The sequence below is a fragment of the Rhinopithecus bieti genome, unplaced genomic scaffold (genome assembly GCF_001698545.2).
Source record: "Rhinopithecus bieti isolate Rb0 unplaced genomic scaffold, ASM169854v2 scaffold_18624, whole genome shotgun sequence".
In the NCBI taxonomy this organism is placed as follows: Eukaryota; Metazoa; Chordata; class Mammalia; order Primates; family Cercopithecidae; genus Rhinopithecus; species Rhinopithecus bieti.
The window spans coordinates 2423734-2439893 of NW_016809607.1; the positions used below are offsets into that span (position 1 = coordinate 2423734).

The window sequence follows — 16160 nt, forward strand, 5'->3', positions numbered from 1 at the left end:
AAGGGTATTCAGTTAGGAAAAGATGAAGTCAAATTGTCCCTGTTTGCAGATGACATGATTGTATATTTAGAAAACCCCATCGTCTCAGCCCAAAATCTCCTTAAGCTGATAAGCAACTTCAGCAAAGTCTCAGGATACAAAATCAATGTGCAAAAATAAAAAATCACAAGCATTCTTATACACCAGTGACAGACAAACAGAGAGCCAAATCATGAATGAACTCTCATTCACAATAGCTTCAAAGAAAATAAAATACCTAGGAATCCAACTTACAAGGGATGTAAAGGACCTCTTCAAGGAGAACTACAAACCACTGCTCAGTGAAATAAAAGAGGACACAAACAAATGGAAGAACATGGTATGGTATTCACAATACCCAAGACTTGGAATCAACCCAAAAATCCATCAGTGACAGATTGGATTAAGAAAAGTGGCACATATACACCATGGAATACTATGCAGCCATAAAAAAGGATGAGATCATGTCCTTTGTAGGGACATGGATGCAGCTGGAAACCATCATTCTCAGCAAACTATTGCAAGAACAGAAAACCAAATACTACATGTTCTCACTCATAGGTGGGAATTGAACTATGAGATCACTTGGACTCGAGAAGGGGAACATCACACACCGGGTCCTATTGTGGGGAGGGGTGGAGGGGAGGGGTAGCATTAGGAGATATATCTAATGTCAATGATAAGTTAATGGGTGCAGCACACCAACATGGCACATGTACACATATGTAACAAACCTGCATGTTGTGCACATGTACCCTAGAACTTGAAGTATTAAAAAAAAAAAAAACAGTCTCTCAGACGACAGTGCAATCAAATTAGATCTCAATATTAAGAAACTCACTCAAAAACCACACAATTATATGGAAACTGAACAACCTCCTCCTGAATGACTACTGGGTAAATAATGAAATTAAGGCAGAAATAAATGAGTTCATTGAAACCAATGAGAACAAAGACACAATGTGTCAGAATCTCTGGGACACAGCTAAAACAGTGTTTAGAGGGAAAATTATAGCACTAAATGCCCACATGAGAAAGTNCTTGGACTCGAGAAGGGGAACATCACACACCGGGTCCTATTGTGGGGAGGGGTGGAGGGGAGGGGTAGCATTAGGAGATATATCTAATGTCAATGATAAGTTAATGGGTGCAGCACACCAACATGGCACATGTACACATATGTAACAAACCTGCATGTTGTGCACATGTACCCTAGAACTTGAAGTATTAAAAAAAAAAAAACAGTCTCTCAGACGACAGTGCAATCAAATTAGATCTCAATATTAAGAAACTCACTCAAAACCACACAATTATATGGAAACTGAACAACCTCCTCCTGAATGACTACTGGGTAAATAATGAAATTAAGGCAGAAATAAATGAGTTCATTGAAACCAATGAGAACAAAGACACAATGTGTCAGAATCTCTGGGACACAGCTAAAACAGTGTTTAGAGGGAAAATTATAGCACTAAATGCCCACATGAGAAAGTGGAAAAGATCTAAAATTGACACCCTAACATCACAATTAAAAGAACTAGAGAAGTGGCTGGGCGTGGTGGCTCATGCCTGTAATCCCAACCCTTTGGGAGGCCGAGGTGGGTGGATCACAAGGTCAAGAGATTGAGACCATCCTGGTCAACACGGTGAAACTCCATCTCTACTAAAAATAGAAAAAATTAGCTGGGTATGGTGGCAGGCGCCTGTGGTCCCAGCTACTCGGGAGGCTGAGGCAGGAGAATCACTTGAACCTGGGAGGCAGAGGTTGCAGTGAGCTAGGATTGTGCCACTGCACTCCAGCCTGGTGACAGAGTGAGACTCCGTCGCAAAACAAAACAAAACTAAACAAACAAACAAACAAACAAACAAACGAACTAGAGAAGCAAACAAATTCAAAAGCTAGCAGAAGACAAGAAATAACTATAACTTAAAGATCAGAGCCAGTACTGAAGGCGATAGAGACCCAACCCCCCCCCCCCCCCAACATATGAATCCAGAGCTGGTTTTTCTTTTTTTTTTAAACAATAAGGCCAATATAGATGACGAACTAGCCAGACTACTAAGAACAAAAAGGCAGAGGAAGAATCAATAGATTCAATAAGAATGATAATATGAGGATATCACCACTGTTCCCACAGAAATAGCAAACTTACGCATCAGAGAATCACTAATAAACTGCCTCTATGCAACTAAACTAGAAAATCTAGAAGAAAGGATAAATTCCGTGGACACATACATCCCTCCAAGTGTGACTAAACAAGCGAGGGAAGTGAATCCTGAATAGACCAGTAAAAAGTTCTAAATTGAGGCAGCCAGGACCAGATGGATTCATAGTCCCAAAATTCTATTCAGAAGTACCAAAGAGTAACTGGTACATTCCTTCTGAAACTATTCCCAACAATAGAAAAAGGAGGGACTCTCCATAACTCATTTATGAGGGCAGGATCATCCTGAATACCTAAAACTGGCAGAGATACAACAAAAAAGAAAATTTCAGGCCAATATCCCTAATGAACATTGTGTGGAATAATCGCTCCAATAAAATACTGCCCTATACAGCAGCACATTAAAAAACTTATCCAAGCCGCACAATGCAGTTGGCTTCATCCTCTGGATGGGCAACGAACTGTTCACACATAGTGGCAAATCGACAAATGTTACATCATCACATAAGCAGGGGGAGACGCAATGGTCAAAACAACCACATGATTTACGTTCAATAGGTTACAGTAAAGGCCTTTGAATTAAAATTCAACACTCTTCATGCTAATACACTCAATATGAATTAGGTATTGGGATGAACGACATATCTCGAAAATAGATGAGGGGAAGGAGCTATTTAAGTTGACAAGACGCCACACGGCAATCTATCGATATGAATGGGCAAAACTGGGCGTAGGCAAGCAGGATTGCCCTTGAAATAAATCTGGCAAGCACAGGTAAGGATGCTGCTCTCTCAACTCGGCACTCCTGGTTTTTTTTGTTGCAAAGCATAGTATTGGGAAGTTCTGACCAGGGCAATACAGGCAAGAGAAAGTAAGGATATGCACAGAGTGTTTTAATAGGAAGACGAAGAAGTCAAATTATCTTCTGTTGTGGCAGATGACATGAGTTGTATAAGTTTAAAAACCAGCCATTGTGTCTCAGCCAGCCAAAACATCGCCTTAACTGGATAGAGCAACGGTTGCAAAAAGTTCTGCAGGAGGTAGGCAAGGAATGGAATGTGCAAAAATCAGCGAAGTATTGCCTATGAACCGCGAACCTAATGATCAGAGGCAGATGGAGGCCCAAATCATGAGTGGAACCTGGCCCATGATGCACGAATTGCTAGCAAAGAGAGATGAAAATACTAGGAAAGACAATTTTACAAAGGGTTGTGAGGGACCCTCTTCGAGTGAAGAGAACTAACAACCACCTGCCTGCAGGAACTAAGAGAGGACACAAAAATAGGACAGGCGGCTCCATGCTCATGGGGATATGAGGAAGATCAAGGTGATGCGGTCCGAAAATGGCCATGCGTACTGTCCAAAGTAATTTATGTGAGAGTTCCAATGCGTGTGTCCCGTCATCAACGCTACCATGGTGAGCTTTCTTCACTGAATTGGTAGACAAGGAAAACTACTTTAAAGGTTCATGTGAACCAAAAAAGAGCCACACTTGCGTGAAAGGCCAATACCAATCCCAAGCGTAAGAAGAACAAAGCTGGAGTGCATCACACCTACTGACTTCAAACTATACTGACACACGGAGGCTGACAGTGAAACCAAAAACAGCATGGTAGCGTGGTACCCAAAAGCAGTGGAGTACGTACGAGGCCGTGAATGGAGCAGCATAACAGGAACCCTCAGAAATAACAGCCACAGCGAGCTTACAAGCCAGTTCTTGAATCTTTGGACAAAACCTGGATAAAAACAGTGAGAATGGGGAAAGGAATTTGCAGCCTATTAACAAATGGTGTTGGAAAACTGGTAGCCATATGGCGAAAACTGAACTGGATCCTTTCTTAAATGCCTTTATAAAAATTAATTCAAGATGGGTTACGAAGACTTAAATAAGACATTAAAACATAAAAACTGCTAGAAGCCAAAACGCTAGGCCCCGTTACGCATTCAGGACCTAGCAGGTCGGGCACAACGACTTCTGACCGGAAACAGCCAAAAGGCAACAGTAACAAAAAACGCAAAATTGACAACTGGATATCTAATAGACTAGAGCTACCTGCATAGGCAAAAGAAACTATCATCGCCAAAGGAACAGGGAACCTCACAGAATGGAAGAAAAACTTTGCAATCTAGAATTTATCGACAAGGGCTAATATCCTAGAAGGCTAAAAGGACTTAAACAAACAACCCCATCAAAAAGTGGGCAAAGGATATGAACTGACACTTCTCAAAAGAAGACATTTATGTGGCCTACAAACCTATGAAAAAATGCTCATCATCACTGGTAACTAGAGAAATGCAAATCAAAACCACAATGAGATACCATCTCACATCAGTTAGAATGGTGATCATTAAAAGTCAGGAAACAACAGATGCTGGAGAGGATGTGGAGAAATAGGAACACTTTTACACTGTTGGTGGGAGTGTAAATTAGTTCAACCATTGTGGAAGACAGTGTGGTGATTCCTCAAGGATCTAGAACCAGAAATACCGTTTGACCTAGCAATCCCATTACTGTACTATACCGAAAGGATTATAAATCATTCTACTATAAAGACACATGCACACGAATGCTTGTTGCAGCACCATTCACAATAACAAAGACTTGGAACCAACCCAAATGCCCATCAATGGTAGACTGGATAAAGAAAATGTGGCGCATATATACCATGGAATATTATGCAGCCATAATAAAAAATGAGTTCATGTCTTTTGCAGGGACATGGATGAAGCTGGAAACCATCATTCTGAACAAACTAACACAGTAACAGAAAACCACACACTAAATGTTTTCACTCATAAGTGGGAGTTGAACAATGATAACATATCGGCACAGGAAGGGGAACATCACACATCGCGGCCTGTCGGGGGCTGGGGGGCAAGGGAAGGGATAGCGTTAGGAGAAATATCTAATGTAGATGACGAGTTGATGGGTGTAGCAAACCACCATGGCACATGTATACCTATGTAACAAACCTGCACGTTCTGCACACATATCCCAGAACTTAAAGTATAGTGAATAAATAAATAAATAAATAAATAAAAATAAAGCTTGAAAAAAATTACAAATAAACTCGAGTTTGACAGACACTTTTTGAGCTTATGCTGTGGCAGGTTACACTTAGCACCTCTAAGAAGACTCAGAGCTCAGACTTTGACAGGACCACACCCAGTTAGCCTCTGAGCTAACCTCCAAAGCATTGCCCTCTAGTACTGGCACTGCCCTCTAGCATACAGGAAACTTATGTGTTCGTAGAGAACGGCCCACATAAAGGTACACCTCAAACGTTAATTTCCACAGACTTTTCTTTCCACAGAAGCCTGCGTCCATCCTAATTAAGCACCTAGACTTTAATATTTTGGAACTCACTCACAATGTGGTTAATGTATTTGGTCTATCAAGTATGTTCTCTGTGAAATTTGTTTACATAATTCACCCCCTCTTTAAGCGTTGTGAACCAAAAGAAATCTCTTTATATGACAATAAACCATGTGATCTGTGAAATCATGCTTTGATTATCTCTATTTTAACCATACAGAACAGGAGGGGAAGTGTTTTGTATGTATTTAGTAACGAGAGAATAGAAGTTAAGTGGAACTGAATCAAAGACGAAAAGAATCAGAGATTATTTTCTTAGAGGGAAAATTTGAAGCCATAGGATAGACTGAGGAATGAAAAGAAGTAAGTAAATGAATGACCTAAAAATTTCCTGGGGTGTGATGATGGCTCATCAATGATTCAACAATAGGATTTTTTCCTACAAACGGGACAGGACATACAATAAAAGTTAATTATTCTTTGTCCTTAGAACAATGTCTTGTACACATTAAGCTCAATAAATATATGTTGACTAAATATGAATGCATGTAGGAGATAAGATTCTATCTAAAGATGTGAAAAGTATGACTATAAACTAAAGCAGTGTGATTTCAAGTAATAAAAGTACATGTTAAAGCTAAGATAAAATTCAATGAAAACAAGTAACTCATGAAAACATGAAAATGATATATAAAATATAAATTCAAATTAAGACATTCTTCTAAAAATTTTATTATATTGTATTTGATTTCCTTAAAACATGAATGAATTAGATCTAAATTAACTAAGTGCTTACGGTTTGTATGTTTGCATTTCCTTCATGTTTATGATTCTCTATTAGCACATTGCAGATCTCTGGAGGACAAGGATCATTACTTTTGTTTAATTTGTATTTATTTATTTGTTACAACGTATGATATTCATACATTAATATTTCACAAACTGATATACATAGCACAAAATATGTGAATTTAATTGTGTATATTTTAATTTATTGTTGCTAATAAAAATGCTGATAATTTCCTACTGTATAAAAGATAAACACAGTTTTGTGGCCACCACACTTCTTTCCTGATTTAATTCTATTTCTGTAGGTACCTTCCAAACCTATTTTGAGCTTTATGCATAATTAATTCAAAAATGTGATATTAAAACTCTGTTCACAGGTGGCCTAGACCTTTGAGATGTCAATCATTATCAGAGTATGATTGGAGAAAGAAGTGGTTCATAGAGAACTAAAACCAGGCTTGAAATACAATTATTTAAAGTCTTTAAACCAGGGCAACTCTAGGCTCATTTCACGTGAAATGTGTTAAACATATAGATTTATATTGAGATTTTAGAATATGACAGTGACAACAGAGCTCTTGTAAGTTTTGATAGATCTCCGAAGAGCCTAGGTTTTAAAATAATATGTATTAGCTGTAGTAAACACCTTTATGTATGATTTTGAAAATTGATTATCCAATATTATGTTTTAAAGAACTTGTTTTTAAAAACACGTCAGTCATTCACTTGGAATCTACATATAACATGATAAAGCTAAGAACTTTGTTGAATCATGTCCCTGCCCCAATTAGCCCCACAGTCTCCTTTCAATTCTCTTCAGCATAATAAATGTCTGTGCTACGTTTAACCATCTCTCAAGAATAACCTCTTAGAGAGTCTGAGAAATTCCATTTGAATGTTTAGCTATTGCCATTGTCAAGTGATGCTTCGGTAAGATAACCTTCCATTGTATATACAGACACATGCACAAATTCCCATAACAAAATCTAAAGGGATATGTTTTTGTTAAGTAACCACCTTGCATTATTTAATAGTTGGAGATCTTAGTAAAGCTCAGGAGCTATCTGGGTTTGAAAGGGCACATAAAATACCTAGTTGATCTCAGACTTTAGATTGTCACAGGAAGTTCATCTTCACTGGGAAGTAAAATAGCTGGTCCCACTCTGCATGCATTCATTCCTTCTAATGTGCATTTCCCCCATTTTTCTTTATAACATAACCTTGAAAAATGTGGCCAGCTAAAAGACTGTATGGTTGACTCTTGAACAATACAGGTTTCACTTGCCCTTACACACAGACAGAAAATACAGTATTGGCAGAATGCAAAACCTGAGTATAGAGAGCACTAACTTTCTGTGTTCATGGATTCTGTAGGGCAAATGTGGGTCTAGAGTATATGTGGATTTTCGTATTGGGGGTGGGAGAGTCTTGGAGCCAGTCCCATGTATATCTTATACCTAGGACAACGGTATTTCCCAAACTCTCTTTCAGCATTATGTGCCCATATGATTAAATTCCAGGCAATGAGATGTAAGTAGAAGCATGTGAGACTTCTAGGAAGGATCTTTGAAAGCATAGGTACTGGCCTGGAATGTAGACATAAAAGTTGAAGCTCTAGCAACTATCTGGTTTTTGAAATGACCTTGAATATGGAAACCATGCACAGGTGACGGTGGAGCCTGGGTTCCTAATATTTATGCTTCACCATCTCCTGTGCATCTCCTGTGCTGCCAAACCAGACCCGGACTTTCTATCTCTGTATTTCATTTAGATTAGAGTAAAATGAACTTCCCTCTTATTTAAGCTACTGTTATTTTTTCTTTCTGTTACATGCAGCTGAATATAATTTTAACTGATATGTCACATAAAAGCTATGAATACTAACCCAAAAAGTGGACTAATCAAAAATTTTCTCCCCTAACAACTTGCCCATATGTCTAAAATTCTCAACATTAAAATTAAGTTATTTTGGCATTAAGGTGTTATTTCTAAATGCTTATATTAAGATATATATGCTCCATAAGGGAGAACTAAGTAAGTTTGCTTAATAAGGGTCTAAGAGTAGAACTTTGAGAGTGGTAGAGATGGTGCAGGCATAATAATGGTGCCACAGGCAACTGGAGCTGTGTCTAGGGCAAAAAAGGAAAAGGACTGGGCATTGCAGATATGTTCACTTACTTCACACTATTGCCAATAAGGAAACATGACCTCATGGTAAACCTTTTCCTTAAAGTTAAGTTTTGCCTTAGAAATGATGTGATGCTAAATCATCTTCAAAATCTATTACATTTAAGAACTTTAAAAATAGCTCAATGTCTTAATATTTAACGAATTCAATAAATATATTTAAACTCTTAATATTTCTTGGTCTTTTAAAAATCTAAGTTCAGGCTGGGTGCGGTGGCTCACACCTGTAATCCCAGCACTTTGGGAGGCTGAGGCGAGCAGATTACGAGGTCAAGAGATCGAGACCATCCTGGCTAACATGGTGAAACCCCATCTCTACTAAAAATGCAAAAAATTAGCTGGGCATGGTGGTGGGTGCCTGTAGTCCCAGCTACTCGGGAGACTGAGGCAGGAGAATGGCGTGAATCCGGGAGGTGGAGCTTACAGTGAGGCGAAAGAGTGCCACTGCACTCCAGCCTGGGCTACAGAGCGAGACCCCATCTTAAAAATTAAATAAATATATAAATAAAATAAAATAAAATAAATCTAAGTTCAAATTACTAATATATTTATCCTACTCCTGTCATTGATGTCTTATATGACCTGAAACATCCTTATGTTCTTGTCACTAGGTTTCTCTAGTGTATTTGAAAACCGTGTTCTAAGGCTTGGTTGTGTTCATTTTTTTATTCAAAAGTTAAATGAGACTTTATTAAGGTGATACTACCTACAGATGGATGGAGAGAAGAGGGTATACTCTGAAGGCAAACTGCCTGGATTTGAAACTTGACTCTACCATTTACTAGCTATGTGAGCCTAAGAAAGTTGTTTAACCTCACCATGCCTCGTTTTTCTCATGTGTAGAAAGGAAATAATAATAATGCCTACCTCATAGGTTTATAGTGGCAATTAACTAAGTCAATTTTTATAAGGCATGTAGAACTTGGCCTACATGTTTGCTAAATACATTAGGTATAATTTCAGTTAGTAAATGAACACAATGTAGAATTGAAACATGAGTTTTAGATTCTTTTTTAAAAAATAAAAACCATGCTACTTTATTAAAATACTGAGTTTTATTTCATATGTATATTTTTGTCTCCCCACAATTTCCATGTCTGACTACCACTACTACTGTGTCCTACCATAACATTCCATACATATGTAAAACCAACCAAATGGTGGAGTTCCATCTTTAAAAACTAAAAAGGCATTTTTTAAAATTTTACTTTAAGTTCTGGGATACATATGCTGTACATGCAGGTTTGTTACATAGGTATACATGTGCCATGGTGATTTGCTGCACCTATCAACCCATCATCTAGGTTTTAAGCTCCGCATGCATTAGGTATTTGTCCCAATGCTCTCCCTTCCCTTCCCCAGCACCTCCCAACAGACCCTGGTGTGTGATGTTCCTCTCCCTAAAACAGGCATTTTGGACAACACATTCTTGGCAACGGAACCTGGACAACATTTGTCAAACACAGTAGAAGTTCTCAGTCTGCATTATAAAAAGGACAGCCAGATATCAATGGTTACAGAAATGAAATAAGATGGAAAATTTTAAACAAATTGTTTAAACTATTTTCTTAAAGAGACTTCCTCCAGTGCCAGAGACGTTGAATAGCCTCCTGGTCAGTCATCCACAAGCAATTCTTCACATAATTGATGAACTTGGCTTCCACTTTGAGAAGAGAACCACCTTTTTCTATACTGCATTTTTGCTTTAATGTTTACTACAGAACTATGTCCTTTATGTGTTTTGGGAGTTTTTTCCTGTTTTTTTTTTTGAAGAATTATTGTCCTTTTGATCTTGGTGTTGATTTTTGTCCTTTTGATCTTGGTGTTGACTTAAAAGGCTTTGAGTCTTTTCCATTCTGGTTTGACTTTGGGGCATTTTTGGCTGGAGTATCTCCTATAGATTTCTTCACTGGAGCTTTTTCTTCAGTTTTCTCATCATCAAAATCACCATCATCATCATCTTTATCATTATCATCATCATCTTATTCATCAGCAGCAGGTTTTACTTTTCTCTGTGGAACCTTGCTATCACCCCCAGGGGTAGATTGCCTTCCAGGTATACTTAAGAGTTTCACATCCTCCTCCTCTTTACCTTCTGACTCTGCATCTTCCTCCACAACTACTCAGTGCTGTCCACTAATATGCACTGACCCTGAACAACACTTCAATTATAAGATCACTGGTAGTGTTATTTCAAAGCCCTCAAAGGAAACTGTTGGCTGTACAGACATTTTCAAAGTTGCCAGTGTTACCTTAGTTGGGCTGCCTTCATAATTCATTGTCTCTGCTTCAACAATGTGCAACTTATCCTTTGCACCAGCCCCTAAACGGACCGTTCTTAAAGATAACTGGTGCTCATTTCATCATTATCCACCTTAAAGTGATAATCTTTGTTGGTCTTTAGTTCACAATTGAAAAGATAGTTCTGGGGCCTCAGGGGGCTCATGTCTGTGTCCATCAAATCTTTCATGGGATGGTGGCATGCACTTAGGTGGGAGAGAAGGCAGACAGACATAAATGACTACTGCTCCAGAGAAAGGCCATACAGGACGGAATCACACCACAGGGTTTAGATTCTAATATGGGTTCTACTACCTCCTAGTTGTATGATTTTGGTCTATTTAAATTGTCTGAGACTCAGTTTCCTTACTTGGAAATGAGGATGATAAAACCAACCTTACAGGGTTATTATAATGAGTAAATAGGATGGCCAGGTAAAATACAGAATATGTATTCCGTATTTTAAATATGATTGTTCAGATAAAGAATGAATAATTTTTCAGTATAAGTATGTCCTTTGTAATATTTGGGATTATACTAATACTAAAATATTTCACTGTAATCAAAATTTAACTGTCCATCCTGTCTCTATCCTCCCTAAATCTGGCAACCTTATTAGTAAATGAGTTGGTTGCCTGTCTCTTCATTTTTCATAAGAGGACATCAATCTTATATATGTATAATATATGTAAAATATATATAGAATTCATATTGAAATAATCTTTCTGTGATTTTTTTTGTATGCAAGGAAAGCATATACTATAGTTGCCTATATTACTTCCCCAATTCCCCAACATTTTCTTCTTAAATAGAGGTGAATAATACACCATCACCTAGATTAAACTTAGCAATATCCTTTGTGGCTTTCATTGCCTTATTTTTCTATTAGAAAATGATTGTGACTCTATGAATTGCATAGTAACCAGGAAAACTCATTTGAATCAAGTTCTCTTAATGAATAATTATATAATTACACCTCTAGCAATAACTTGGTGCTAAAAACAAAAATGACATTTTAAGCATGGTTATATTTGCATTTTAAGGGACAATTTGCCCTGTACCCTACAACTAGAGAAGGTAGAAAAAAAACATGAGAAGACTTTGACAAGTGAATCTGGGCAGTCTTTACCTTACAGCAACCTCAACTAATGACAGGCAATAAGCTATTCTTAAATTTAACTTCTTCTATTGCTGGATAAAGACAATTTGTTCTTCCTAGAACAACCATCTTTTTTTTTTTCCTTCTAAGCTGCTATTCCAAAATGAAAATGTACAAGTGAGGATGAGAAAAGTATATGGTAAAATATTTTTTCTTGATTTCTTTCTCAAAAGTTTTAGAAGTTAAAGAATATGTGAGAAGAAAAAATATATAGGCTGAATTTTAAGCATTAAGAAATATGTTTTCTTATAGGAATTTTGAGGTATTTATCTATGAATAAAACAGAAATATTAAGATTTAATCACGTGTATTTATCTGCCAACTTGAAATTGGACAAATGTACTAAAAATAATGTGCCAATATTTTGTCTTTTGCTTAATTATCTGAAAACATTGCTTAGTGATTAGTGGCTTAGGAAACCTCCTGGTGAAAAGAGTAGAGCACTTTTAAAGAAATGCTCATCATCGTTACTTTTGGTGCACAGAAGATGGTATTTGGGGGATATTAAGCATGTCTCTGACTCTGGGGAGAAAGGTGATTCAGAAGCAGGAATGCCCTTCGACCCAGGCCAGAGGGGCCCTACCCTGGGTCCTGTCCTTGAGTGGGCTGCGTATTTTGCACACATTGAAACACAAATGTGTCTTATTTTATTTTTTTATATTTTGTAGGTAAGTCTTTGGAAAGTTTGGCGACTGAACTTTCTGGAATTATGGTTGGTGCCCACACACTTTCTAGAGGAAGTGGGGCTGAGGGTGGAGGGGAAAGGGTTCTAGATTCTACTCTGGGAACCCAGAGAAAGAGCGGCTGCTTTGGTTTAGGTGGTGCCTCCACACCACACAGTGTGGGTGTCTAGGTAGGGCAGGGTCCTAGGAAAACAGTGTGTCTTCCTCTCCTCTAGCTGGGTGGTGTGGTTTTGGGAGGTACTGAGAACATCTTGGAAATCCTGAAGAAAAGTGAGGCTGGGGAAGGGGAACGTGTTTTTCCTGTCTCTTGGGGAGCTTGACATGGTTGGGACAGGTCTAGTCACCACCCATGAGTCTGTCCCTAGCTTCCACTCTGTCCTGGTCTAACTAACTAGTCTGTGATTTATAGGGGGCAAACCTGGTGTGGGACAAGAGGGCTCCTTTAGCCTCTGTGTAAGGAGGATAATTCCTGGAGTACATAGGTGGGAACAAGGTCTGGGCTGTGGTATCGTTTTAAATTATAACTTCCAGCTATTTAGAAATATAGCATGTTGGCCTCCACTTGTGTTTTTTTCCTGGGTCCTCCCAATGTTAGTGGTAGGTCTGTACAGACGTATTGAACTCTGAATATGAAAAAAAATTTAGGAGTACCTTAATGGAATGTTTTTGCTTATTTTTTTAATGTATGCCCTAGAGTAATAACTTGTAAAAGTCCATGTTTGAAGAAGTAACCAAGGGATCTTATTGTCAGTCTTATTCTAAGTTTCAAAAAAAGTATGTGTCAGTTTGTCTTAAAATTGTTTTATTATTATTTTGCTTGACAAATCATGATTATATACATTTATGGTATATAATGTAATGTTTTCATATATGTATACAATATGGAATGACTAAATCAAGCTAACATATCTATCATCTCTCTTAGCTATCTTTTATTTATTTTTTTTTGAGAGAAGGTATGGCTCTATCACTCAGGCTGGAGTGCAGTGGAGCTACCTTGGCTCACTACAACATTTACCTCCTGGGCTCAAGCGATTCTCCCACCTCAGCCTCCCCAGTAGCTGGGATTACAGATGCATGACACCATGCCTGGCTAATTTTTCTATTTTTTGTAGAGACAGGGTTTTGCCATATTGCCCAGGATGGTCTCCGACTCCTGAGCTCAAGTGATCCACCTGCCTTGGCCTCCCAAAGTGCTGAGATTACAGGTGTAAGCCATCATGCCCAGCTTTACCTGTCATTTTTTTATGTGAGACATTTTAAATTTACTATCTTAGTTATTTTGAAATATACATTATTATTAATCATAGTCATGCTGATATGCAATAGGTCTCAAAATCTATTCCTATTGTCTACTGTTGTCTATCTAAATCTTCATACCCTTTTACCAGCAATTCTTCTTTCCCTCCCTCCCCAACCCTCTAGTAGCCTATGGTAAGCATCTTTCTACTCTCTACTTTTGTAAGTTCCATTTTTTTAGTTTCCACATATAACAGCTTAGCTTTTCCACATATAACAAGAGATCTGAGGCAGGCTGATCACTCAAGCTCAGGAGTTGGAGACCATCCTGGGCAACATAGCAAAACCCTGTCTCAACAAAATCACAAAACTAGCCAGGCATGGTGGCATGCACCTGTAATCCCAGCTACTGGGGAGGTTGAGTTGTTATATGTGGAAACTAAAAAAAAAATGAACTTATAGAAGTAGGGAGTAGAATGTGGCATATTTCTTTTTGTGCTTAGCTTATTTCATTTAGCATAATGTTCATCAATTGTACCCATGCTGTCACAAATGACAGGATTTTCCCCCTTTCTAAAGCTGAATAGCATTCCATTGTGCATATACACTACCATATTTTCGTTATCCATTCATCCATTGAAGGAACTCTTATGTTGATTAGTCATAGCTTGACTATTGTGAATGATGCTATAGTGAACATGAAAGTGCAGATATCTCTTTGATGTATTGATTTCAGTTCCTTTGGATATATATACCCAGAAGTGGGATTAGTGGATTATGTGGGAATTCTATTTTTAGTTTTTTCTGAGAAATTTCCATACCATTTTCTGTAACAGTTATACTAATTTAAATTTCCACCAACAATGTAAAGAGTTCCCTTATCTCTGCATCTTTGTTATGTTTCATCTTTTTGATAAAAACCTTTCTAGCAGATGTGAAGTGATAGCTCATAGTGGTATTAATTTTCCTTTCCCTGATGATTAGTGATGCTGAGCATTTTTTGATATACCTGTTGGGCATTTATGTGTCTACTTTTGAGAAGTATCTATTCAGATCCTTTACCCTCGAACTTTTTTTTGAGACAGGGTTTCGCTCTGGAGTGTGGTGGCACAATCATAGCTCACTGCAGCCCCAACCTCTGATATTGTTTGGCTCTGTGTCCTCACCCAAATCTCATCTGGAACTGTAATCCCCACGTGTCAAGAGAGGGACCTGATGGGAAGGTGATTGGATCATGGGGGCAGTTTCTCCCATGCTGTTCTTGAGATAGTGAGGGAGTTTTCACAAGAGCTGATGGTTATTTTAGAAGTTTTTGGAAGTTCCTTCTCTGCAGCACTTCTCTCTCTCCTGCTGCCATGTAAGACATGCCTTGCTTCCCCTACACCTTCTGCCATGATTGTAAGTTTCCTGAGGCCTCCCAGCCATGTGGAACTGTGAGTCAACTAAGCCTCCTTTCTTTATAAATACCCAGTGTCAGTTAGTATCTTTATGGCAGTGTGAAAATGGACTAATACAACCACCCAGATTCAACAGACCCTCCCACCTCAGCCTACTGAGTAGCTGGGACTACAGGTACACACCACCATACACAGCTAATTGTATTTTTTGAAGAAATGGGGTTTTGCCATTTTGCCCACAATGGTCTTGAACTCCTGTACTCAAGTGCTGTATCTGCCTTGGCCTCCCAAATTGCTGAGATTATAGACATGAGCCACTGTGCCCGGCCCTTTGCCCATTTTTAAATTGAGTTATTTGTTTTCCTTCTATTGAGTAGTTTGAGATTCTTATATATTATGGATATTAACCCCTTATTGTATTATGGCTTGTAAATATTTTCTCCCATTCTATGGATTTATTTTATTGTTTCTTTTGTTGTGCAGGCACTTTTTTAGTTTGATGTAATCTGATTTGTCTATTTTTGCTTTTGTTGCCTGTGCTTTCAGGGTCATGTCCAAAAAAACTGTTGCTCAGACCAATGTCCTTGGAGCATTTTCTCTGTTTTTTTCTAGTAGTTTTACAGTTTCAGATCTTTAATATTTATGTCGTTAATCCATTTTGTGTTGATTTTTGTATACAGCTTATTTTGTAAATTGGACAAGGTTAGAGTTTTATTCTTTTACATGTGGATATTTAGTTTTCCCAACACTATTTATTGAAGAAACTGTTCTTTCCTCATTGTGTGTTCTTGAAATCTATGTCAAAAATAAATTGATTATAGATGTTTGGATCTATTTCTGGGCTCTCTGTTCTAATCCATTGGCCTATATGTCTGGTTTTTGTTTATTTGTTTGTTTGGTTGGTTTTTTTTTTTTTTTTTTTTTTTT

General features: G+C 37.9%; 1 pseudogene; it reads right to left on the reverse strand.

Annotated features, from left to right (window-relative positions):
* Window positions 1-10035: 10035 nt before the first annotated feature.
* Window positions 10036-10945, reverse strand: LOC108540677 (nucleophosmin-like; annotated as a pseudogene).
* Between the last annotated feature and the right edge of the window lie 5215 nt (window positions 10946-16160).